The 24478-nt window shown below is 39.0% G+C and overlaps 1 protein-coding gene and 2 long non-coding RNA genes across 9 annotated transcripts in view; 2 read left to right on the forward strand and 1 right to left on the reverse strand.

Annotated features, from left to right (window-relative positions):
* The window catches only part of NR6A1 (nuclear receptor subfamily 6 group A member 1), a 258964-nt gene that overhangs the window by 70820 nt on the left and 163666 nt on the right, over positions 1-24478 (forward strand). The gene's annotated exons all lie outside the window — the stretch shown is intronic.
* LOC135967371 (uncharacterized) overlaps positions 1-24478 on the reverse strand; it is a 105686-nt gene that overhangs the window by 64160 nt on the left and 17048 nt on the right. Inside the window, exon 2 of one of the 2 annotated variants that reach the window (XR_010581441.2) lies at positions 13969-21620. The exons of the other annotated variant lie outside the window; for it this stretch is intronic. This is a non-coding gene — a long non-coding RNA (uncharacterized lncRNA). Of the gene's footprint in view, positions 1-13968; positions 21621-24478 lie in introns of those variants that run through there. 2 annotated transcript variants of the gene reach the window in all.
* On the forward strand, positions 1703-9560 carry LOC135967372 (uncharacterized). 2 transcript variants are annotated; one of them, XR_012424405.1, is made up of 4 exons: positions 1703-1751; positions 5940-6066; positions 7587-7679; positions 9113-9560. It is a non-coding gene; the product is annotated as an uncharacterized lncRNA (long non-coding RNA). The 2 variants fall into 2 exon arrangements; XR_010581442.1 differs by lacking the exon at positions 9113-9560 and having other exon boundaries at positions 7587-8209.

Below are 24478 nucleotides of genomic sequence, written 5' to 3' on the forward strand. Positions count from 1 at the left end.
AAAATGATTTAAGTTCATTGATCACATGGGGCCCCACTGATTATTTGCTGTGTCATTATTCTTCACCTTGGAAGCTCATACTCCCAAAGCCTTACCCTGTGTCCTACTCCACTACAGAGTGTACTAGAAAGCAACTTCTTGTTTGGGAAGTGACTCAACTGTTTGGAGTGTGATACTGATGGACCTAGAGTGAATGGTACTTCCCATCCAGTCTGATGACACTTATATGCAGAAAAGTCCTTCTTTTAACCCCGGGTTATGGGTTAACTTTATCCAGACACCTTGCACACATATATTGCTGGTTGACAAGTAGGCAGGAGTTTGGGTAGTGAGAGGATCTTGTCTCTACTACTTGTCTGTACCTGTGGAGCAGCACCATCAGAGACTAGGATATTTTGGGCTATACCTTGTGCTGTTTGCAGAGCACTTTTCACATCTGAAATGAAGGGGGGTATATTTAGTCATCCTTTTACAGAGAAGTAAGACTTACAGGGTGACTGGCTTGACCATGAATGCATAATCAGGGCAGAGCTGAACTTAGCTGAACTTAAATTCAGATTTTCTGACTCTTGTATTTCAAGAGATTTCTTTTGTACCTACTGTTTTTGCCCCAACTATTTACTGGGAAGAGGAGAGAAAAGGGCATATGATTTTGATTGGTTGTGTGTTTTTCAGTAGATTTAGTTAGTCTGAGGAACAGGAAGAGAAGTTGAGCTACAGTGTAAGTTCATGGGTTCTGTGGCAAGTATAACCAGGATAATTTTGTCCTGATATTTGGTAGCTATTAAAATTATATATAGGCTGAAATTGTAATTTGTGGGACAGATAGATGGCTGAAGGTATCCTGTGCTTGGTTCAAGGAGCAGATTACTTCCTAAGTTATAAATATAATTGTGCTAGAAATTACAAGAAAATTCATTTGATAAAGTTGAAAAGTCATTTGATTAATAAAAACATTATCTACTCCATGCCAGGCCCCTTGACAGGTTATGGCATCACAGAGTCTAGTTGGATCCTGTTGAGGTACAGCCTGAGAGGAGAACATGAGTAGGCTGCAATTTCCTTCATTGTCTTCGTTTTCTGAGAATGACTTATCTATACTCCAAAGTGACCACCTCCACCCCCGATGGAGAGCCTTTTACTTTCTACTCTCCCTGAAGCTGTGCTTTCCACAGGACAGTTTGCCTTTCCTTCCTTTTCTCTGTGGATTCTTCCATCTGATTTTCAGCCAAATATAGGTTGATACTGCATCTAAAAGAAATCTTTTCTTTTTATTTTTTTAAAAACAACATGATTTAAAATTCGAAAGATTTATATGATCTGAAGAGAAACCAGAGTAGAAAGACATGATTTAAAATTAACCTTTTCTTAATTGTTGAAATAGTTTATGCTTATTGGTAAACACTTGGAAGATCTATAAAAGTATAAATACTAAACATAAAAATTACCTATAATTCTACAACTTTGAGATTACAGTTGTTAACGTGTTTGCTTCTAGTCTATTTGAACTTCCTGTCTGCTTTTTATCTCCTATCAGCCAGTGCATGCTTGGCAGCGCTCACAAAACACACACACAACACATGCACATACACTAAGATGTTACTATTTTGTGTGTCAGATCTTGTGTGAAATTCTTTACATGTATTCTTAATCTTCAAGCAGCCCTGTGAAGCAAATACTACTGTTGTATTTTCTATTTACAGATGACACAGATTTAAAGGTTAAGTAATTTGCTCAAGTTTATATAGTGGGTAAGTAACAGCTGAGATTTTTACCCTCATTTAGCTTAAGCTCTTCATCACTACCTTTCCAGAAATCTATTTCCACAATGACTAGAACACCAGAATTGTTCTTTCCAAAACTGTTAGTAATCTTTTTTTTTTTTTTTTAAATCCTACCCTCTTTTCTGGCCTTGTCTCATGACTTCTTCACCATCTTTTCCTGTGCTTTAGTCACAATTTCTGTTTTGTAGAAACACTGCTTCTTTGGCCTACACACATACATCCATTCCCTGTGCTTGGAATGCTTACTGTATTTCACCAAGGTAGTTACACATACCCTTAAAGTCTTTACTTATCCATCACTTCTCAAGGAAGTTCCCTACCCTTCTTACCACCAGGACTGGATTGATCCCTCATATTATTTGCTCTCATAGTACCTTACTTTTATCTTCTGCAGAACTGTTCGCACTTGCAGTTAGCTATTTGTTGGTTAGAACTAGTTCTGCCTTTTTTGTTACATACTTTTGTTTCTTCGTATCTCCTGGCTCCTGTTGCAGTCCGGGTATATACTATTTGTTACCCTTTTATTTCTGCACTTAGATCATTCTTTCTCAGATCCATGCTTGTGAATCATAAATGTGCATTCCTTGTTCTAATATCTGTTCCAGAAGTGGAATCCTCTTTCCTCCACTGTGAAATTGCCAATTTCTTTCTTAGTACACTCCACGCTCCTAATCTAGTCAGGAAAGTTTGGCATCATTCTTGACTCTTTGCTTTCTTTTCTGTTTGAGCCAGTTCTTTGGAAGGTGGTTCTGATATATTGATATGGAAAGATGGCCACAATATTTTAAGTGAAGAAAGGTTTCAGGCCGGGCGTGGTGGCTCACGCTATAATCCCAACACTTAGGGAGGCTGAGGTGGGTGGATCGGTCAGGAGTTTGAGACCAGCCTGGGCCACATGGCGAAATCCTGTCTCTACTAAAAATACAAAAAATTATCCAGGCATGGTGGTACGTGCCTGTGGTCCCAGCTACTTGGGAGGCTGAGGTGGGTGGATCACTTGAGGTCAGAAATTCGAGACAGCTTGGCTAATATGTTGAAACCACGTCGCTACTAGAAATACAAAAATTAGCCAGGCGTGGTGGTGAGTGCCTGTAGCTCCAGCTACTTTGGAGGCTTAGGTGAGAGGATCACTTGAACCCAGGAGGCAGAGTTTGCAGTGAGCCGAGATCATGCCACTGCGCTCCAGCCTGGGTGACAGAGCAAGACTCCATCTCAGAAAAACAAAAAAAACAAAACAAAACAAAACTAGAGAACATTATGTATAATTTGTGGTGTTATTTTCTCTAAGTGTAAATACATGCATTTTAAGTATCTTGAAATACCTCTGAGGCTATACACCGAACAGAATGATGGAAGGGGGTCAGCCAGTAGGCTTTTGTAAAACAAAAGCCAAAATATGCCTTTTTGAGATAACCTTTCCTTTCATTCCATTCCTGTTGACTCAGTTCTGCACTAGCTTACTTGTGCAAGAAAGTTCCTTTTTTTTCCTCTTTTCTTCCCCTCACTTCATCTGCTTAGTGACTTCCCAGTCTTGCTTTCATTGTCTCCTTGCTGAGTTTAGCATTTAAAAGGGCTCTCTGTTGGACTAATTGACTTTGCGCCTTGCTCATAAGTCCTTCTGTAATATGTCCTTTTACCTTTTCAATGCCATTCCTTATGACTCCCTAATACAGTCTCTAGACTATTCTGTTCCTGTCCCCTATACACGCCATGTCATTTTTCTGTTGCAGATATTTATTTAGAGTCCCATCTGCAGAAAACACCCTTTAACTTACATAATTGTCTCCCTTCCTGTAGTACTTAGTTTTATCCAAGAGAAAACTTGGATTTGGGTTAATGAAATATATAATTATTTCATTGGCATATTTAAAGACTGTGTAATAGTCTGTAAATAAATAGCATTGTTGTTCAAGTGTACATTTTTCAAAGTACGTGTCAGACATTCTTTTCTAATGTTTTCAGAAATTTTGGAAATGATTGGTTAAAAATAAATGCCTAGAATGCACAGCATCCTGAAAAACAAGACTGCATGGAGTACCTTCTGTGTGTCCACCAGTCTGACAGAAAACTCTTCTATAAAGACCCCCTGGGGCCGGGCATGGTGACTCATGCCTGTAATCCCAGCAATTTGGGCAGCCGAGGCGGGCGGGTCACTTGATACCAGAAGTCTGAGACCAGCCTGGCCAACATGGCTGTACTAAAAACACATCTCTACTAAAAACACAAAAATTGACTGGGTGTGGTGGCATGCCTATGGTCCCAGCTACTTGGGAGGCTGAGGCGGGAGAATCACTTGAACCCAGGAAGCAGAGGTTGCAGTGAGCCAAGATGGCGCCACTGCACTCCAGCCTGGGCAACAGAGTGAGACTCTGTCTCAAAAAAACAAACAAACAGAAGAAAAACCACACAAAAAAACCTTTTGGTAATTTCTTTGGATAGGTTTTAGTTTTTTAGAGAGCATAAATCCAAATCCATTCATTTCCGTAAAACATCAGACACAATTTGGTGTGTATTTGGCCACCAAATATGGTGCAAAAATTTATGTAGTCTGGAGATACTTAAAAGCAACACAGGTGCGACTGTACCTTTCTGCAGTCAGCACAGTAGTGGCAATTTCAGGTGGTGACACAAAAGGTTGGGCAATAGTTGAAAAGTGGGTGACATGAAATGTGGTGGTGGGATGGGGGCAGGAAGCCGATGTTAAGCTGGTGAACTTTACTTTGCTTCTAGCTTCCAGTGACCCAAAATCACCTCGTCTAGAGTAGGGCTCAGGAATTTGCAGTTTTAAAAGCAACTCTAGATGATTCTGGTGTACAAGTTTGGGAAACAGTGGCTTGAACCTGATATTTTCTCTGAACTCTTGTCGTTTTCCTTAGATTTTTCTTTTGGCTTTGATTTCTCTGTCTGATTCTTGTCTCATTACACTAGCACTTCTTCCTAATTTGACAAGAAAGCCTAATTTGACAATTAAGGCTTGCTTAATTGTCAAGGCTAATTTGACAAGACTCTTCTTTTACTGTCTTATTTGACTTTTGCTATGAGAATCTGCTTCTTTCTTAGACTTAAGTGTATGATAAATTATTCATGACCAAGGGCCTTGTTTTTCTTTCATTAGCATGGGATTTAGTGGCTTATCTCATGTTACAGGATTTAGAGAGTTGATACTACATTTAAATTTTTTGTTAAGAAATGTGTACATCTTCTTTCTTACTTAGGTATTTTTCCTGTTTGAGGGACATGGTTTGCAAAGGTCAGATTGAATGAGCCTCATAGTTTTTGTCAAAAGAGAATATTGATGTACATCTGAATAATCAGAACGTTCATATTAAGGCATACTATATAGCCATTTAAAAGAATGACGATTATATAAAAGACTGTTGTGAAAGTCTATAATACATAGCTGAATAACAAAATAGATTATAGAACAGTAGGTAAAAATGAGCTTATTTTTGTCTAAGCCACTTCCCCCCAAAAACATGCAAAATTATAGCTATTAATCTGTATGTGTACAGATAAAGGTCTTCAAGGATATAAAATAAATTCTAATTATGATATTTATTATCTTAATATACAATAATAAGTTTATTATAATTATACATGTTTTCCTCTGAGGAAATGGATTGCAGATGATGATTGAAGGGATTTTCAATTTTTATTTGTATATTTTTGTATTTGAATTTCTAAATAAGCATATGATTCTGTTTAAAAATTCCGAATATACTGATTTTTTAAATGTGATGTGATATCCAGATATGTATTTAATTCTTCCTATAAAATATCATTTCCTTAAATCTAGGCTATTGGAAAAGGAGAAAAGTACTAGGAATTTAGAGAACTTACTGCATGTTAGAACCAAGGAGAACAAGAAAAGCTTTAGCTAGTGTTTTGGAAACAGTAGCAGCTCCCACTCACAGCAGTAGCTGATGCACTCAGGTGACTCTCTGCACATGCTTTTGCTTCCTTTGGGTTGTTTGGTCCGCAGTTTGCATTCATCGATCAGTGAGTTGATTCAGACTCAAACCCACCGACAGCAATGAATGTTGAGTGCAGCCATCAGTGTTTTCAGTTAGTGGGGTTGCCTTTGCCCTCCCTGACTCCTGGCTCTTCTTTTCCATCTCAGTTATTTGAAATCTGTGTTTCTGGCTTCTCCCTTAGTAACCAGCTACCTGCATGATTGAAGGCCTACATAAGTATCCATAACATTGACATTGGAGCTGGGAGGTTATTGCAGATGAGGAAACTGTGGTTCAGAGAAGGAAGGAGAACTTGGAGAACCTCACAGGTAGCACTGCGACACACAGGCAACACTTGCGTATTAGTACCTATAAACCACAGCTGAGGGACCTGCTTTTCCTCTCTGTTTTAAACTGAGAAGTATGAGTGCTTTTTCGAGGTAAATTAGCAGATTATGTTGGAGTTTAATAATAACAGCTTACATATATTGAGCATTTGCTCTGGGCTAGTAATGGCACAAAGCACCTCATATATTATCTCATTGGATCTCAAAACTCCATGATAGGTACTCTTAGCCTCTGTTTTATATGTGAGAAAACAGAGACACTTGCTTAGGGGGTCAAACAACTAGTTAAGGGGTTGAGCCAAGATTCATCCCAGATCTGACCGACGCCAGGGCTAACTTTTTGCTTGAATTTAGCAAACATTTAAATAAGCATATGTGGGGATATGTGGGCATAGCTCATGCTCTAACTGGGATATCAAAAGTTAACCATATTAACGCTAATTCAAAGTGAAATTTGATAAGAACTGTCACAACTGGATAATTTTGTGCTATTTTTGCTTATTAAATCCTCCCCTTGCCCCTAATTAAAAATTTTGAGAGGATGTGGGAGAAATGGGAGTAATTATTTAACTAGATTTTATTCCAAAACAAAATACGTATTTTAAATAAATTTTTACTTGCTACATCCTGTTTCTCACCAGAATGGTGCATATCTAGGAGACAGTTAAGTACATTAGATATCATCATGGACTGCTCCTTACCTTGTTGAAATGAAATACTTTTTTGTAAAAACAAACAAAAAAACCCACACAACAGAAAGCAAGGAACAGTGAGCAATAGGAATAAATTTCACTGGACCACATTTGGGGGATTGCAGGACCATTTCTGGTGAACTCATGTGACATGTGAAGGTACAACTTGCTCTTTTGCTTCAGGAAATGTAGTGTCGTCTGTAAGGACCCCGAGGTACAGTCAACGGTCAGTGGTTTTTTCAAATCCCAAACTCACCGACAGCGTTGAATGTTCCTTGGAGTCCTCTGAAGGCTGGCCTGATAGCCCTTCTTCGTTCTCCCATCCACATTCCAAGAACCAGTGAGCAGTGAGACCACTGCTACTGGAGGCTCTCATGTTCCTCTCTGGGTTTCAAGTCGAGAGTATTTAAATTATAAAATCGATTTGTGTACAGCAGAGAACTAATAAACTGTGGGATAGACTCTGTAGTAATTTATACAAGCAGACTTGAATGTCTGAGAAAATGTCTTTGAATGGTACTATTTTGTGATTCTAAAAATGTAAAATACCTGATTTTCCAGTAGTATTTTAATTGTTAAAGAACAGGGGTAAGAAATTAACATATATTGGGGATCTGCTATGTGCTAGGATTTGTATGTTTTATCTTATTAAGTTCTCAACAACCCACATTTTCCTGATGAAAAAACTTGAGATGAAGTGATTTGCCTAAAGTTACATTGCCAGGAGCCAAGGTTATAAGCCAGAACATGAATACTGGACTTCATGTTTCCGGTGTTCACTGATCATACTGCTTCTCTTGTCTACTACAGAACTTGCTGTTGATATCTGGGAGTAGAACCATCACTGCAGAGCCAAAGTCAATATGTAAATTTCTTCTACTTGTTTGCCTATAATAATAGCAGGTAGGTCTGTAGGTGAGGTCATAGGGGAAGATGAAAAAACTCAACCTCCATGATTGATGATCTCCTTTGCTGAGATCCTGCGTTACTAAAGTTGCCACAGAGGTGTTAGTGATAGTCCACAAGCTATTTTCCATATTGAAAAAGCAAAAAACAAAACAAAAACCCACTTAAAGCTCGCATTTCTTCTTAGTTGAGAACACAGAGTATAACTAAAATGTCAGATGCCATTTGTTCTGGCTGAAAGGGTACCAGTACATTATAGGACTAGTGGTTATTTTTGATTCTGTTGAATGTCTGTGATGAAAAATCTGAAAAATGAATTAATAATATGAATCTTCAGAATATGTGATTTACAATGGGATGGATCTAGGAATACTTAATAGGAAAAGGGCTTACAGAACTGCTTGCTGAATTGAGGTTAATCTCCAATCGGGGATAGTTATTACTATTTGCTTTAGGTTTAAATACTAAAGGCTGACTGGTCTCAAATTCATTTTTAAAGCAGCCAAATGGTACACATTAAAAGAGAATATATCAACCACTGAGATTTAGGTTTGAATGTAAACTGTTTACCTTCTGCATCAGCTTAATTCACCCTCTGTCAAAACTCTGCATTAGCCAGCTTTGTTGAGTTTTCAGTGTTATGACAGTAAATTGTATACACACACAAAAAAATCAGGCAACTGTATCTGTGTAATATGTTTAAAACTTTTTAATGGGTTTATTTTAAAAAGTCTTCCTCTTGGTCCAATAATATAAAGAGATGTCAAGCCTTATACTATTTGGATAAATATTTAGACTTTAAAAAAATACTGATTTTGACTTCACCAAACCTTCAGATGCTTACAAAATATTATTCCTTAAATTCATAGCATTCTAAAAAGAATGCTTTTCACAGACTTGGAAAAACTACAGAAAGGTAGGTTTCTGGAATGACATAGGGGCGTTGCCCACTGTATTTGAAATAATTGTCTATCATGGCATAATGACCTCCATCACCCTCATTCCTTTAAGTTCTTTAGTTTTTATCAAGCAAGTTTGAGCACACATTTGGGTTTTTTTAGTGAGTTTGGCTAAGGGGTTTGTATACTGAGTGCAAGGATAAAGTCTAAGGGTTAAAAAAAAGTTAAGGGTTAAATTAGCTAAGAGTGACCAGGCAGGCTCGCACATGTAATCCCAGCACTTTTGGAGGCTGAGGTGGGAGGATTCCTTAAGCCCAGGAGTTTGAAGTTAGAGTGAGCTGTGATCCACCACTGCACTCCAGCCTGGGTGACAGAGTGAGAATCTGTCTCTAAAAAAAATGAACAGTTATATAGGCTGACATTTAACAAGCCAATCCAACTGTTTAACTCTTGATTTAGACTGGTTTTGAATTTGTTAGAACTCACTATGCCATTTCTTCATCATTTCACTTACCTCCTTTCTTTTTCCAGAGATACCATGAGATATTGAAACCCACATGTCTCCAACATGGGGATGTAAGTGTTTTCATAGTCTTCCTGGGACTTCTTGATATACTTGGAAGAAATAAGAAGCATAAACTCAATAAAACAATGTATTTGGATGATTAGTAGCGTGTTTGCTTTGGCAGCACATGTATTAAAATTGAATGATTAGTAGCTGATAGAAGAGGAGTCATTGTCTCAGGTGCTGTCTGCCTAGGCATTTCCCAAGCACTGTGCAGGGAGCATCACTAGAAGCGTTTGGGGATAATGCTGCTAACTTTGAGGATAAATTCTTAAGTTATGAAGGTAACAACAGCATGTCAGTGTGAATTCATGTTTCTTTTTGCCAAACTGTGCTAGTTTTCTGATTCATCCTTTTACTGATTCGGCGGTAGAATCCTAGGGATTGTTTTTCCTGTATATAACGCTTGCCATCATGGAGCCCCGTATCTGACTAGGGAGCTGCACATAAATACAACTGATGACAAAGAGGATGCCTGGTGGAAGGTGTGAACTACATTAAGGGAGAACAGAGAAAAGAGGAGTTAATTCTGCCTACAAGTGCCAGGAAAGGTATATCTAAGTAGGTTAACCTGGTCTACACTTTAAAAGGTTAGTTGAATTTTTACTAGACAGAGTAAGGGAGCTAATTCCAATGGAAAACCATGCACAGGAAATCTTAGAGGCAGAAATGTTCACGTAATGGTGAGTAGTGAGGTTAACCTCTCAGAGTGTCAGTTAACTCATCTTTAAAATGTGAGACAAATAGTACTTGCCCTTCCTGCACACACAGCTGTGAAAATCAAATGAGGTTATGTACCTGAAAGAGCATGCAAATGTAATTGCTTCTCTTGTCTCCCATTGCTTTTGCTTCATATGTGCTAGAATAGAATAAAAGAAGTACCTTATTATAACAAACTTTTCCAAATTGGATGATTCTTTGGCCTTCTTGCTTTTTTCCCTTTAAAATGACCATAGTTAAAAATTTCATGTATTAAATGTTTGGAGAAGCAGTTTTTACAGCATAGTAAAGAGCATAGATTTTGGAGTCAGAATTGTGACTTTGAATTTTACTAGCTGTGTGATCTTTGAACAAATTACTTAACCTCTCCATTTCTTTGCTTACTTATCTATAAAATGGAGATTTATATGTTATTTCAAAAATATTTAAGTTGTTAAAATCATTTACAACTATTATTTCTATGTTAATAAATAAAATTGCATGTTTTCCCCAGTATTTGGCTTCTAGGCCATATATGCTAATATAAAAACCTGTTCTTTTATAGTTAAAACAATCTCTGACTAGCTGTTGTATGTGTATGTATATGTGTTTTAAGGACATATTTGAAATTAATGCTCTACCACTTTTTTGGTAAGGTTTTCATTTCCCATAACATTTTAGTTTCCTCAGTCTATAAACTGAGAATATTAGTACCTTCTTCATTGATTGTGAGGATTGAATTAGATAATATTATTTAAAACTCTCTGGAAAGCTATGGATTCTTTCCCTAAATACATGTACATAAACACATTTTGAAAGCTGTTTCAATTATGGAATCCAGGAACTCATTTATCACCTCCTTGGTGGATTTGTCTGTGAACTTCAGGTTAAGAAATTCTGACCATAGCTATAGAGCAAGATTTCTCAATCTAGTCTTGTCACTGATATGATGTTGCTTTTTTTGGAAGCCTTGGTCTCCATCTTGTTAGGAGTGGCTACTTGCCAGTAGCAGTGCATACTCTTGCCATCACTTTTCCCTGAAGCATAACCTATGTGGTATAGCCCAGTAGCAATGGTTCCAGGAAAAGTAACTATTTAGACTTCACTAAGTTCTGTACTAATTGCAGATACCAACCATTACGGTAACTCTGTGCTTATACAATTATAGTAGTCCCTTCTTATATGCGTTTTCGCTTTCTGTGGTTTCAGTTACTCTCAAAAATAGGTGAGTACAGTACAAGAAGATATTTTGAGAGAGAGACCACATTCACATAACTTTTTTTTTTTTTTTTTTTAAAGACAGGATCTCTTGCTCTGTTGCCCAGGCTAAAGTACAGTGGTGCAGTCACAGCTCACTGTATCCTGAAACTCCTGGGCTCAAGTAATCCTCCTGCCTTAGCCTCCTGAGTAGCTAGAATTACAGGTGCATGCCACCATGCCTGGCTGATTTAGAAAATTTTTTTATAGAAGCAGGGTCTCACTATGTTCCCCAGGCTGGTCTCAAACTCCTGGCCTCAAACAGTCCTCCCACCTAGGCCTCCCAAAGTGGTGGGATTCCAGGCATGAGCCGCTGTGCCCAGCCAACTCATAGCATATTTGTTTTAATTGGTCCATTTTATTATCAGTTATTGTTACTGTATTACTGTGCCTAATTTATGAATTAAACTTTACCATAGGTATGTATGTATAGGCAGAAACATAATATATATGGAGTTGTGTATTATTCAAAGTTTCAAGAGTCTGCTGGGAGTCTTGGAACAAATCCCTTCTAAAAGAAATTGTCAAATGAGAAGTTACGCAAATATTTAAATGACTTTAGCTATCTTATTTTGCAAGTTTCCCATCTCCCCCCACTTTCCCAGCAACCATTTGGTTTGCATCTGATCCCAGCACTATGAGTACTGATTCTGGTTTTTAAGTTAGGCCAAAATAGTGTGTTGTTTTAAGGTACTGGTCATAAAGGAGCCTGCTGAATCTACAGTGTTTACTTGAATGTTAGGAAGGAGAAAAAAAGAGAACCTCAAAGGTTAAGTTGTATATGGGATAATGGTCATTATTATATTTAGTCTGCTTAAGGTTTTACCAAGGAGTTGAGAGGTAGAATTAGAAATTTAAACTCAGTAGCTTGGAACATTTTAAAATTTTACATGGCAACTTTATATCAGATTACCTTAGCTGTTTGGGATGTCAGGGGCGCTGGGCATGGTGGCTCATGTATAATCCCAGCACTTTGGGAGCTGAGGCGGGGGTATCACTTGAGGCCAGGAGTTTGAAACCAGCCTGGGCAACATAGCAAGACCTTGTCTCTACCAATAAATAAATAAATAAATAAATAAATAAATAAATAAGCTGGTTGTGGTGGCCTGTGCCTGTAGTCCCAGCTACCTAGGAGGCTGAGGTGGAGGATTGCTTGAGTTCAGGAGTTTGAGGCTACAGTGAGCTCTAATCGTGCCGCCACTGCACTCTAGCCTGAGTGACAGAGTGTGACCTGACCTGATTTCTTAAAAGGAAGGAAAAAAAAAAAGAGGATGTGGACAGGCCAAGTAACTGAGATAGCAAATTGGCCTAGTGATAGGGCAGTATTTCTCTTCAAATGGGACGCATACTTAAAAGCCTTTCAAAGTATCTTGTCCTGGGACAGTGGCTCATGCCTGCAATCCCAGCACTTTAGGTGGCCAACGAGGGAGGTATTGCTTGAGCCCAGGATTTCAAGACCAGCCTGGGCAACATGGCAAGACCCCCATCTCTACAAAAAAATAAAAAATCAGCTGAGCATTGTGGTGTGTGCCTGTGGCTCCAGCTACTCAGGAGGCTGAAGCAGGAGGATCAGTTGAACCCAGGAGGTTGAGGCTGCAGTCAGCTGTGTTTCTGTCACTGCACTCCAGCCTGGGGAACACAGAGTGACCCTGTCTCAAAAAAAAAATTTTTTTTTAAAGAAGCATGTGATTTCTCCATCCCTTCGTTACAGTGACTTCACGTGCTTGAGGTATTGCTATTTTAGATTATTTTGCAAACCCGCAGGAAGCAGGACTCATTTTTTTCATGGTAAATTAATTCACAGGATATTTGTAATCATTGAAAAACTCTTCTGAGTTACTCTACCAGGGATTGTTGTTCAAGTTAAGCTGAAATAATAAGTTGGGAATATAAAGCTGTAAAAGCAATAGGAACCAATATCATGCAGCAGGTGATTTTGATGGAAATTAAAGAATGAACTGGAGAGAATCTTGGTTTGTATTGTAGTGTGTGAAAAGTGTTGAACGAGATTTTAAAAGTTCTTTAAAGCCGATAGGCATGTGTTTTGCAACAACCAGTTGTGTTTTTTTTGTTTTTGTTTTGTTTTGTTTTTGAGACAGAGTCTCACTCTGTGGCCTAGGCTGGGGTACAGTGGCATGATCTCGGCTCACTGCAAGCTCTGCCTCCCAGGTTCACACCATTCTCCTGCCTCAGCCTCCCGAGTAACTGGGAACAACCAGTTAATGAAATAAATAAGAACAGTTACCAAAGAACTCAGTCTTTCCTTTTTTACAATTATGAAACACAGATGATGTATCAGTGATATAAGACTATTTCTTCCTCTGACTTATTTTTGTTTATTGGGTTAAATTTAATCATACAGTAATTTATACTTTAAAAACTTGAGCTCTGTTCTTACAAAGTTTATTATCACCTCAGGTAGAGTATAGATTTGTGTTAAGGCTTTGTAAGTTATTGGTAAGTAGACATCCATTTCATAACTGTTTTGAGTTATTCATAACAGGGAAAATGCCTTTCTTGGTTATTTCCAGCAAATAGTTGAATTTTTCCAAAATATGATGTCTTAAAACTTTTATTTTAAAATGTGTGTTTAGTCTCATGGTTTCCAAACCTGACTTTGCATCAGAATTAAAAGTGTAGGCTGGGCACAGTGGCTCACACCTGTAATCTCAGCACTTTGGGAGTCCACGGCAAGAGGATCACTTGGGCCCAGGAGTTTGAGACCAGCCAGGGCAACGTGGGGAGACCCCATCTCTACTAAAAATTAAAAAAATTAGCCCGGCACCGTGATGTGTGCCAGTAGTTCTAGCTACATAGGAGACTGAGGTGGCAGTATTGGCTTGAGCCCAATACTTGGTCAAGGCTGCAGTGAGCCGTGCTTGTGCAACTGCTCTCCAGCCTGGGTGACAGAGTGAGACCCTGTCTTCCCCAGTTCCTCCCAGAAAAAGTGGTAGTGATGGGAAATGTAGCCTGCTAAAAGTACAGATTCCTAGGCATCACCCCAGACTTAGTAAATCAGCTTTTCTAGGAGTAAATTATATATTTTTCAAAAGCATTCATATTATTCTGGTGCAGTAATTTTATGGACATTTGGGAATCTCTTATTTAGGCTAAAGATCTTAATTTAACAGATGAAGAAACAGATTTAGAAGGGAAATGAAGATTCTGAGTCACACAGCAGGGTCAGAATTGAAATCTACATGTATGTGTGTTTATCATAATTATACCACGCTGTCTCTCCATCATGAAAAAGAATTTTTTTTTCCGCAGTAGTTTCCTATTGGCCATCTGCAAGATAGATAGCCTTCAAGTCAAAATCTGCCTGATGGGTCAAACATCTTAGCCCCAGGGATGTGCCCAAAACTATTGTAAATGGACCAATGACTTGGATTTGGTCGGCTTTCCTGAAGCATTTAACTAAGTAAGCAATGCTGAGTGGTGTTGGCGTAAAATCTGTCCATGGTATGAAATGAGAAATAGCTATAAAGTGATCTAAACTCTGTGACGGTCCTCCAGGGTCTGACATTTATCAGCTGCTGCTACACTTTACCGCTTTTCTTTAATCAAAGGTGACTACCACTGGATGGAAGATGCTCGAGGAATCCCTGGCTGCTCTCTGGGGAGGAATTTATTTTAATTGCCAGTGAGAAGGTAGGAATTATTTTAATAGAGATCAAGAACCTCCTAATCCACTTCAGCTTGGGCTCCTGGCCAAGTGTCCATCCTCGGGAGAGAGCTGGTATCAGCTGCTACCTTGTGTCTTGAAGGTGTTTCAGAAAAGCCGAAGGCATTACAGAAGCCTTTCCTGAGTTGGCAGGCAAGAGTGGCACCAGGAATCAAGGGCTGACACATGTCATCAGCCTGAAGAAAGTAGAGCTTGGACACTAATAATGGCTCTTGTCAACACTCAGTGTCATAAAGCCAGGAGGACTTGGGTTGGGGGTTAGTTTGCATAGGCAGGGAGTTAGAGCTTAGAGAACATCTGCCAAGAGTTTTCACTATCCCGGCTGTTGGTGATGTATCCTTCATCCTTGACTTCTGTCACTCCTTTTTAATGGGTCATGGTAGAGTTGCAGATGGGTAAGGAAGAGAGGCAGCTTGGTCATACCTAGCACATCTCCCTATTTGCTTATTTTCTTGCTGTCTGTGTAGAACTAAATTTGTATGGCCATACTCCAGGCTGGTGTTTTGTTCTGTCTGTATTTTAAGGCACACTGGACAAGAGTCACAGGTGCTCTATTTCAATAAATGCCACATTGCTAGTATCCACACAAATGTTTTGATTGGCAGTTGTGAGACTTTTTTGCTAATACATCTATTAGAAGTATTGTTTTCAAATCCTGGTTCTGCCATTTAGTAACCGTGTGACTTTTGGCAAGTGGTTTATCCTTGTAAAAAAGTAAAAGTGGTTTTTCATCTGTAAAATGAAGGTTAATAAGTAATTGTATTTATTTTTATTTTTTTAGTTTTGAGATGGAGTTTCACTCTTGTTGCCCAAGCTGGAGTGCAATGGTGCGATCTTGGCTCACTGCAACCTCCGCCTCCTGGGTTCAAGTGATTTTCCTGCCTCAGCCTCCTGAGTAGCTGGGATTACAGGTGCCTGCCACCATGCCCATCTAATTTTTGTATCTTTAATAGAGACGGGGTTTCACCATGTTGACCAGGCTAGTCTCAAACTCCTGACCTCAGGTGATCCACCTGCCTTGGCCTCCCAAAGTGCTGGGATTACAGGCGTGAGCCACCACACCCAGCAGCAATTGTGTTTATATCAGAGTGGTGAGAATTAAGTGAGAGCAGGAATGTAAAAACACCTGGCATATAATATTCAAATTTGTTACTACTATTATTATAATTACTTGACCAAATTTCCAGCTTATTGTAAAGAATGGAACAAGGGGTTTCTAAATTATTGTCTTAGTAAGCAGAGGAATTGTGGTTTAGAAAGAACATAAAATTGAAGTCAGGAGATCCAAATTCAAGTCTTTTCTTTCTTTTTTCTTTTCTTTTTTTTTTTTTGAGGCAGGGTCTCTCTCTGGCCCAGGCTGGAGTGCAGTGGCGTGATTCCAGCTCACTGCAGCCTCAACCTCCTGAGCTCAAGTGATCCTCCCACCTCAGCTTCCTAAGTTACTGGGACCACAGGTATGCACCACCACGTCTAATTTTTTAATTTTTTGCAGAGATGGGGTCTCATTATGCTGCCTAGACTGGTCTTGAGCTCCTGGACTCAAGCGATCCTTCCACCTCAGCTTCCCAGAATGCTGGGATTATAGTCGTGAGCCACTGTGCCAGGCCTTGGATTCAAGTCTTGACTGTGCTATATGTTACTTCAATCTCCATACTTTTTCATAAAAAATTATACCGGCCCAAACCAAACAGAATCAGGACCCGTAAGATCTCTTGCCACACAAAGAAAGAATCATTGTCCATAGAGCAATGTTTTTCAAACTTTCTGGTCCCTTTACATTCATAAAAATTATTGAGATTCCCAAGAGCTTTTATTTATGTGGGCTATAACTACTTTCTAGAAATTAAACAGAGAAACTTAAAAATATTTTAATTCATTTAAAGATTAAATAAAAATGATAAACCATTATATATTAATATAAGTAATATTTTAAAATAAAGCTGTAAAAATAGCTATATATTTTTTTAGTTGGTGAGAAGAATGACATTGTTTTACATTTTTGTAGATCTGTTTAATGTCTGACTTCATAAAGGACAGCTGAATTCTCATATCTGCATATATTTGTTGCAGTATATTGTTTGGGTTAAAGTATGCAAAGAAATTCTGGTTTTATGTAGTTATATAGAAAAAAGATTTTTTTATAGTCACTTCAGACAATTTTGCATATTCTTTCTTGTGATACTGTACTAGATCTTAATACTTGGTAGTTTAAAGGTTAGTTGCGGCCGGGTGCGGTGGCTCACGCCTGTAATCCCAGCACTTTAGGAGGCTGAGGCGGGTGGATCATCTGAGGTCAGGAGTTCGAGACTGGCCGACATGGTGAAACCCTGTCTCTACTAAAAATACAAAAAAAAAAAATTAGCCAGGCGTGGTGGTGGGCGCCTGTAATCCCAGCTACTCGGGAGGCTGAGGCAGGAGAATGGCTTGAACCCAGGAGGTGGAGGTTGCAGTGAGCCAAGATCCCACCATTGCACTCCAGCCTGGGCAACAAGAGCAAAACTTGCTCTGAAAAAAAAAAAAAAAAGTTGCAGTATGGAATCAGAAACTGTATCAATGAACTTTTCATACTCGATTTTATTATAATTCATTTGTCTATCATGCATTTTTCATGGATCTTTTACCCAAGCATGATTTTGTGACATCATACATTGGTCATTTGGAAACTACTTGTTCACTGAGTTATGCAGATTTTCTAAATATTGACACATTTCATAATATCAAAAAATTAAGTTTGTAAATATCATTGAACTCATCAGATATATCTTTAAATATCTGGAACCTGTGAAGCTCACAGTGACAGATAAAAATTTCCCAAAATTCTAATTTTGGCTTAAAAGCTCAAATGTTGGACTGAGTGTGGTGGCTCACGCCTGTAATCCCAGCACTTTGGGAGGCCAAGGTGTGCAGATCACAAGGTCAGTAGTTCAAGACCAGCCTGGCCAACATAAAATTTTTCTGCTAAAAATACAAAAATTAGCTGAGTGTGGTGGCACGCACCTGTAGTCCTAGCTACTCAGGAGACTGAGGCAGGAGAATCACTTGAACCCTTAAGGTGGAGGTTGCAGTGAGCCGAGACCATACCATTGCACTCCCGCCTGGGTGACAGAGTGAGACTTCATCTCAAAAAAAAAAAAAAAAAAAAGCGCAAATGTTATCATTGGCAACAAATACTGTCACTTGTTTTCCTTGAAGTGACATGCTGACTCTGTTCATTTTCAAGAAAATATCTGTCAGATACCCAAGTGTGAATAACCACATTTGTTTAGTGTAAGTAAAATGATAGTCAGTGAAAACAATGGGCTAGTTCAGCTTACAACGTAAACAGTAACTCCAGTGCTGCTTCTTGAAGCAGCCAGTGTGCAGAAGTGCTTTATGTGTACCTACTGTTTTGTCACACAAAATATTTTAAAAGATGTTTGCTCAGGGTCAAGATTTAATAAAATCACTAAATCTTACTGCTTCATCAAGGACATTATTAAGTTAAAATGGCTTTCCGTCTTTTTTTCTGTAGTGTGTGACAGTGACAAATACAGTGACTACTGGTAATTTTGGTGCCACTACTTAATTACTGCCAAGGGCAGCAGTTTAACCCAGCATTGACTTTGCACCATCATTACAAATGTCAACATAGTGAAAAAGGCAAATAATGTCTTAGAGTTAGTATGGAAATAGTTTTGACTTTTCAGACTCCCAGAAAGAGTCTGGGAGACATATATGGGCCATACTTTGAGAACCACTGCTTTGGAGTTCAAATGTTAGGAAACTCTAGGCAAATGGTGGGAAACTCCCATAGTCCCTTCAGAGCTAACATTCATGGCTGCAGTGGGCTATAGGAGAGGAGACAAACCCTGCATTGTTTTGGCATCCCCCTGCAGCTTTGCCATGGTATTTAAGGGCTCGTTTGCACAATGGAGCTCAATAAAGGTTGGTCTCTCAATGCTTATTGCCGAAGTATTTAGCAACTTAATTTTTCCTGTGTACTTTATACACCGTTTTTTTGTGTGTTCACATTGTAAACTATGTATTTTCTGAGTCTCACTGATCCCTCTGCTCAAGGTTATCTTTTTATAATGAAGTCAGTTCAGTTTATTTAATAGATATTGATTGGACAATATTGTTACTATGTGGGTTTTATTCTGGTGGTGGGGGAATAAGAAGTAAATCACATGGCATTTGCTTTTTTATGGTTTTGGGAAAATGAGCAGTACACAGCATGCTAAACAGTGTCCAGATGCAGAGGTTAATAGTGCCTGGTGCAGGGTTCAGCATTTAGTAGCTATTTGTAATAAATAGCTCCTGTTTTGGAACATTCTTCCAGTGTCACACATCATGATCTACTTATACGTACATAAACACACACACGTGTGTGTGTATATGTATACACACACAGACACATAAACACATCAACTATAATTATATGTAATATATAACTCGTAATTTCCTTTTGAGATATAAATAATCACCCTATACTCTTGTCTGTTTTGGAAGTTGCAGTAGGCATCCATAATTTTGGTGGGTGTTAGGTCTTTTTTCAAACTCTTACTTTTTTTTTTTTTTTGAGATGGAATCTCTCTCTGTTGTCCAGGCTGGAGTGTAGTGGTGTGATCTTGGCTCACTGCAACCTCCACCTCCCTGGTTCAAGCTATCCTCCTACCTTAGCCTCCCATGTAGCTGAGATTACAGGCTTTCACCACCATGACCGGCTAATTTTTTTTTGTATTTTTAGTAGAGATGGGGTTTTACCATGTTGTCCAGGCTGATCTCGAACTCCTGACCTCAAGTGATCCACTGCCTTGGCCTCTCAAATTGCTGAGATTATTGGCATCAGCCACTGTGCCCAGCCTTTTTTCAAACTCTTAAGATTTGAAAAATGCTTTTGTTCATACTGCTAATGTTATACTGCAAGCAATTGTGTCATTGTTAAATGGTACCCTCCTTGGCTCCCTATAGATGGTTTTATGACAAGATAATCAGGGGGCAGGTGCGGACCTGCTGAGTTGAGTTGATACTACATTTAGTTTTTAGATTAAGGCAGATAGAAGAAAGTTATACAGGTCTAGCTTGCTAGTCGTTTTAACATAGGAAGTAGCCAGTTTGCAGCTTAACAAATCAGTTTGGAGAACAAAGCATCCATAAGATGTCAGTCACAATATAGCCAGTAACTGACAGGTGATTATCGATGTCTCCAAAATGAACACTGATCAGAAGCAACCAGTTATGAAAATTCCTCTATTTTTGTACAGTCGCTGTGAGATTAACTTCAAGAATAACAGGTATATAAGGAACTAACTACAAATACCTAGCTAGTATCTTGAATGGGAACTTGAGGTGAGGATAGAGGACAGAGAGTTGTAAGTTCTTTATAAGCCACATGCAAAATGGGGACCTTTTCTTTCTTTTGTTTTTAGAGACAGGGGTCTTGCTGCGTTGCTTAGGCTAGTTTCTAAGCAGTCCTCCTGCCTCAGCCTCGTGAGTAGCTGAGATTATAGGCACGAACCACCGGGGCCACCTGCCTTTTCTTCCTAGAATGCCCTCAGCATAACTTTTTTTCTTCTAGAAAGTTCTTAGGACTGGGTCCCTCCCCTTTAGGGCTTTCTTACTACTTTCTTAAATTTGTGTTTCCTGAGTGAGGTCTTAACTAGGCTATATGAAAGCAAACTGATTAAAGGAATTTATCTAAATGTCCCGTTTGTAACTCATCCAGGGATATTCAGTTATATAAATGAACTAGAGAGAGTTTGGCTGTTAGAAGCAGATCCTTATTTGCGCCACTCCAGGATTTGGAAGTGAGGGGAGGGGGGAGCATTTCTCTCAAATCATAGCTTGGTCCAGGTAAGTCTGAGGAGGTGAGGAGGTAAGAACAGTAACAGCCTTTCTTTGTATTATCTTAAATGCTTCCAACAGCCTTTCTGATAAGGTGGTGGTTATTGCATTTGTTATTATACTTACATCTTCTGTCTCACTCCATTGTTCTCCAGTTGTCCCCAGAAGTGCTTGGTTTGCATGAGCATATCAGCAGTGGTGCACATTGCTAAATATGTCAGATCAGCTACGTTGTGTCCTTTGATTGAAATGCTAAGTTCTACAGTTAATGAAGGGTGATGATATGTACATTATTCAGACTTAGGGTGTTACTCCAAGAGAAAGTGGTGATTAGGGTTCTCTTTTAATTTGTGTGTATATACTGGGGCTAAGATCGTGCAGGAATCAGGCTCTTTTAGGAAGGTTGTCAGCATGGGAGCATGGCCTTAAAATGGTTGTGAACTTTAAAGAAAATGCAATTGGAATGGGATTTACTCAGATACTGACAGCCAATGAAAACATTTAGATTGAAATATTCAGCCAAATATTCTCTCAAAAATGATTTAGAAATCTATACTAATTACAGGCTTTTTTTTTTTTTTTTTTTTTTTTTCCCAAGAAACTGTATAGTGCATTTTCTTTAGGATTTGTTTAAGTCAAAATGAATCTCATGTTTCCCTTTGGTCTCTTTTACAGTAGCATTCTCAGTCTTCTGTCCCTTTAAAAATGTTAGGAAGCTTGTGTGCATTCTAAATTGTAAGGTCTTTTGTGTGTTACATAGACTTTCTCTGTTTCCTGGGGTCATTGTAGCCAAAATACTTATGATTGAAATAGACATTGGCAAACTATGAAGAAAACAGGAAAGTAAAAACTGGATTTGATTATTAATGGTAAAAGGAAAACCTAACGTGAAAAATATTACTCTCTGAGATTAGAATGGTTAAGTATGTTTTGGAGAGAAAGGTCATGAGGGAATCCTGTGGGCTGCAATAAATGTGTGTCCATAGCTTGATCTGGATAGTAGTTAACATCTGTAATACATATGAAAAAACTTCCATCAGACGTAAGATTTGTTTACCTTACCATATGTTAATTATACCTCAAAAGGTAAAATAAGGCTGAGCACAGTGGCTCATGCTTGTAATCCTAGCACTTTGGGAGGCTGAAGCTTGAGCTCAGGAGTTTCAAACTAGCATGGGCAACATGATGAAACCCCGTCTCTACCAAAAAAATTCAAAAATTAGCCAGTATGGTGGTGCACATCTGTAGTCCCAGCTACTTGTGGGGCTGAGGCAGGAGGATCACTTGAGCACGAGAGGTTGAGGCTGCAGTCAGCTGAGGCCAAGCCACCGCACTCCAGCCTAGGTGACAAAGTAAGACTCTGTCTCCAGAAAAAAGGAAACAGTAATAATTGTTTGGAAGTAAAGCTTGGTAGTTACTATACCATTTTGACAATTTTTATGAAAATTTGAAATATTTCATGATAGGAAAGATAATCCTATCACTCTAAACATGTCAAATTATATATCTAGTTTATGAGCAATAAGGCCTTTTTTTCTTTTCTTCTTTAACCTGTTATTTTTGAGATTTGGAATTTTTGTTTTTCTTGGATGCCACTGGAGGGAAATAGAGAATGAAGTCTTGTTTTTGTGGTATTAATTGTTGAAAGGGGACAAACGCAGTTTTTTGTTTTTTTTGTTTTGTTTTGTTCTGTTTTGAGACGGAGTTTTGCTGTGTCGCCCAGGCTGGAGTACAGTGGCCAGATCTCAGCTCACTGCAAGCTCTGCCTCCTGGGTTCATGCCATTCTCCTGCCTCAGCCTCCCAAGTAGCTGGGACTACAGGCGCCTGCCACCACGCCCGGCTAATTTTTTTTTGTATTTTAGTAGAGACGGGGTTTCACCGTGTTAGCCAGGATGGTCTCGATCTCCTGACCTCATGATCCGCCTGTCTCGGCCTCCCAAAGTGCTGGGATTACAGGCTTGAGCCACCACGCCCGGCCACAAATGCAGTTTTGATCTTGAAACTAGCTTAAGTGTAAATTCTTTTTCAGTCTTGAATATGAGTGAAGTAAAGGTGACCACCTAGCTCTGTTAAGTATATGATTGCTCTAATCACCAATTTTAAAGGTTCTGTCGTTCGTAAGTTTGTCTAGTACTTATTGAGGACTTGCCATGTATCTGATATTGTGAGAAGAACTATCTCAAATGGTGACATTACTGTTTCATTTTGCATTTGAAGTTACTGAAGATCTGGATACTTAAGATTCCAATGTCAGAATATAAATAAGGTAATCATCACTCTATAAACTTACTCTTTATTGCCACAAATGGATTATCACTACTTTAAGAGAGATCCTGTTTTTGAAGTCTACTGTTTTATAAGTCTTTTTAGAGCTTGTACTAAGTGGCCTTTAAAAATCTCATAATAATTTCTAACACTTTCTTAATAACTTGGCAATATGGCTTTGTCCTTTAAAACAAAATCTGGAGGAAAGGGAAATATTTATTTCCCTGTGGCATGAAAAGAGGGTATATGTAGGTCATTTTTTTTTTTTTTTAATAAAAGGCAAGAAAGTCTCCCTCCAAACCACATCAGAACTATGCCAACTTGGTACGGGGCCCTTACCAGAGTAATGATGTAAGAATCTGAGAGTACATAGTGCAGCTGCCAAAGCTCACAATGTTTAATTTCAGCACTGTCTGTTTGCCAGAGTTTGCAGCTCAATATTTTTTTCTGTATGGATCAAATTATAATCACATATATTTATCTTATTGGTATAGGGGAAGTAAAGAGTTATTGTTTGATAAATTTGCTATTTTCCTAGGGAATGGTGCTGTTTTGCCTCTCACATGCTTCTGAGCATTATTTCCCCACTGATTCCTAAGAACTTATTCTCGTGGGTGAATTCTTCTAACTTGTGACACAGAGGGACAATTCACACCTTGCCTGTTTATTTTTATTTTTATTTTTTTTTTTTGAGACAGAGTCTTGCTCTGTCGCCCAGGCTGGAGTGCAGTGGCCAGATCTCAGCTCACTACAAGCTCCACCTCCCGGGTTTACGCCATTCTCCTGCCTCAGCCTCCCAAGTAGCTGGGACTACAGGCGCCCGCCACCTCACCCGGCTAGTTTTTTGTATTTTTTAGTAGAGACAGGGTTTCACCGTGTTAGCCGGGATGGTCTCGATCTCCTGACCTCGTGATTCGCCCGTCTCAGCCTCCCAAAGTGCTGGGATTACAGGCTTGAGCTGCTGTGCCCGGCCGCCTGTTTATATTTTGCAAGAAAACCCTTCTCTTAGCATAAGTACCTATTCAGGCAGTTCCATGTGCTACATTCCATCCATTTGCCAAGTCTTGGACTCTTATCCAAAGTACAGTGTTTGAATATACAGTTACACATACACATGCCGGCAAGAGCATACTTTTTCCTGCCCTCTCTCGGAGAAAGCTTGAAGCCAGAGAAGCAAATCCAGATGTTCTGGATTGAGTCTGGCACCTTCAATTGAGAATTCTAGATGGAAAGATTTCATTTGGAAGTGTACCAGGCTTGCCCAGCACTTGCTTCCTGTTGCTAACCATCATATTTTTATGACCAAAGATTCTAGACTGCCTCCTTTGCTGAGCAGAAAGAATTACACACTAGGGCCACATGGAAGTGGCTTCTCATCATTTGAGAGAAATATCAGCAGGCATGCAGAAGAGGGTAGCCTTGCTATTGGGAATAAATCTGGGTTGAGAGCAGGTGCAACTACAGCTGCAGCCCTTTAGCCAGACCTGGTTTTATTTAAATTTCAAATAGAAATCTTTGACATCAACCTAAGTGAACCATTATTGGCTGTCTGGCACCTAACAGTACCTTGTACAAGGAGGAGGTGCTCTCATACTGTATTCA

The sequence above is a fragment of the Macaca fascicularis genome, chromosome 15 (genome assembly GCF_037993035.2).
Source record: "Macaca fascicularis isolate 582-1 chromosome 15, T2T-MFA8v1.1".
Taxonomy (NCBI): domain Eukaryota; kingdom Metazoa; phylum Chordata; class Mammalia; order Primates; family Cercopithecidae; genus Macaca; species Macaca fascicularis.